Raw genomic sequence first — 2,839 nt, 5'->3', positions numbered from 1 at the left:
TCAGTATTGAAAAAACTCAAGATAACTTTTATCACTAAAATAAACATATTTTAAAATTGGATTATTTGTCTTTTTCTTGTTGAGTTCTTGTAGTTTCCTATAGATTTTAGAGATTCTTTTATGGTTATCAGTGTCGCTTTTGTTGGTGGTGGTGGTGGTAAGTGCAGTCGAGTCAGTTCTGATTCATAGCCACCCTGTATAGGGTTTCCAAGGAGCAGCTGGTGAGCTTGAACCACCAACCTTGCAGTTCAAACTGAGAGTAGACATATTTTAACTTGAATGAAGGCTAAGGCATTATACAATAAGAGGGATGTTGATTTAAAAAAAAATGATGGAAGCAAGGTTAAGATATTGGAGAATACAATTCTGCAAAAATGGTGATCTATGGGTTGTAGTTGTTATGCCATTGAGTCAGTGCTGACTCAGAGCGACCCTATGCACAACAGAACAAAACACTGCCCTGTCCTACACCAACCTCACAATCGTTGTCAGGCTTGAACCCATTGCTGCTGCCACTATGCCAATCCATCTCATTGAGACTCTTCCTCTCTTTCTCTAACCATCCAGTTTACCTAGCAGATCTGTGGGTAGATACATGGAATCATACTCAGGGTGAGTAGATGTAGGAAGGAGAATAGGCGTATACTCAAAAGTATACATAGGTTTTATAGAGGATATTTGTACATGATATTTGCCTTTGCAGCAAATAGATCCATGAATATGGTGGAGCATACAGGAAGCAAACTTAGGAATTATAACCAAGCACCTTGAGGGCTCAGGACCATAATCTCAGTCTCAGTGGGTTGCTGTTGATGTGGAGCAATAAGAACTTTCATTCATTGTGAATGGGAATGTAAAATGGTACTACCACTCTAGAAGAAAGCTGAAGTTTCTTACAAAATTAAACATAGTCTGACTATATAATATAACAATTTTACTCTTAGGTATTTATTCAACTGATTTGAAAATTTAACATTCACACAAAGTCTGCATTCAAATTTTATAAAAAATTCATTTATAATCTGACAAACTGGAAGGAAAGAAGATGTCCTTTAGTAGTATAAATGGATAAACATGTAATATATCTACTTAATGAAACATTATTCATAACTAAAAATGAATAACCTATCAAGTCACAATATGAGAAGAATGGATCTTAAATGTTATTGCTAAGTAAAAGCATCAAATTTGAAAAGGCTTCATATTATGAGAATGATTCCATATTGCATGATTCCAACTATATGGAATTTGATAAAAGGCAAAATGATTGCTTAATAGGTACAGAGTTTGTGTTTGAGTTAATGAAAAAGTTTTGGAAATAGCATAGATGGTTGCACAGCATTACAAATGTAATTAATGCGAGTAAATTTCACACTTAAAATAGTTAAAATGGATAATTTTATGGCATAAATGTTTTGTAACTTATGGTTTGTAAATGAAAACATAGGAAAGATTTAAGAATATATGGCAGGGCACATAACTTCCAACCCTATTTTCTGGGGACACCGGAAGGAAATGGTCCTCTTTCCTGCTCAGTAGAGCCATGGCTTATGGTCCCCAGAAGCATCTTAAGCATGTGGCTTACACAAAGCATTAAACAAACTGCTATATTTGCTCCATGCCCATCCACTGGCCCCCACAAGATGAATGAATGCCTCCCACTGATCATTTTCTTAAGAACAAATTTAAGTATGGCAGGATAAAAGATGAAGTTAAAAAGATCTGTATGCAGCAATTTATTAAGATTTATGGCAAGGCCCAAACTGATATAACCTATCAGCATTGACAAAACCAGAGAAAATTTCAGTCTGGCCTATGACACTAAGGGTCTATTTGCTGTTCATCGTATTACACCTGAGGAGGTGAAGTACAAGTTGTGCAAAGTAAGAAAGATCTTTGTGGGCACAAAAGGAATTCCTCATCTGGTGACCCATGATGTTCATACCATACGCTACCCTGATCCTCTCATCAAGGTGAATGATACCATTCAGATTGATTTGGAGACTGAAAAGATGGATTTCATCAAGTTTGACACTGAAAACCTGTGTATGGTGACTGGAGGTGCCAACCTGGGTAAAATTATTGTGCTCATTAACAGATAGAGACATCCTGGCTCTTTTGATGTGGTTCATGTGAAAGATGCCAATGAAAACAGCTTTGCCACTCGAATTTCTAACGTTTTCGTTTTTGGCAAAGGCAACAAACCATGGATTTCTCTTCACCAAGGAAAAGGTATCCATCTGCCTTACGACTGCTGAAAAGAAAGACAAGAGACTGGCTGCCAAGCAGACCAGTGGGTGAAATGTTCTCTAGGTGATGTGAATGAAATCTTTGCAAAATTAAAGATATTAAATATATATTTTTTTTAATTTTAAGAATATATGTCAGTTACAAGAGTCTCTATCATTCACTTATTTCATGCTCAGTACGTCATCCTTTCTAACTAAATTATGATTAAACTATATATTAGAATGGAAATAGGAAAAAGACTTAGTAAACTTTGAAAGAAATACAATTACCCTGTCCTAACAACAACAACAAAATATACTCAAAGTATAAGACAGTTTGGCATCCACCTGGTGGAGCAGCATTTAAAGCACTAGATTGCTAATCAAACGTTAGCAGTTCAAACCCACTCCCCAGTCCACAAGAGAAGGATTTGGCTGTCTGCATCTGTAAAAGGTTTAGTTTTGGAAACCCTATGGGGTAGTTCTACTCTGTCCTATAGGGATACTGTGAGTTGGAATCAACTCAACAGCATTAGGAGTTTGGATTGAATCTGCATCTTATCACTAGAGAGATAGAGTGGGCTGGCACCCAGCATCCATTTCTCTTTCCA

At 36.5% G+C, this 2,839-nt stretch overlaps 1 pseudogene; it reads left to right on the top strand.

Moving 5' to 3' along the window:
• Positions 1-1,543: 1,543 nt before the first annotated feature.
• Positions 1,544-2,301, top strand: LOC102819337 (annotated as a pseudogene).
• The last annotated feature ends 538 nt before the right edge of the window (positions 2,302-2,839 follow it).

Source organism: Chrysochloris asiatica, unplaced genomic scaffold (assembly GCF_000296735.1).
Source record: "Chrysochloris asiatica unplaced genomic scaffold, ChrAsi1.0 scaffold00268, whole genome shotgun sequence".
Lineage (NCBI taxonomy): Eukaryota > Metazoa > Chordata > Mammalia > Afrosoricida > Chrysochloridae > Chrysochloris > Chrysochloris asiatica.
The sequence above is the reverse complement of the archived record's forward strand: the minus strand, read 5'-3'. Positions and strand labels throughout refer to the sequence as shown.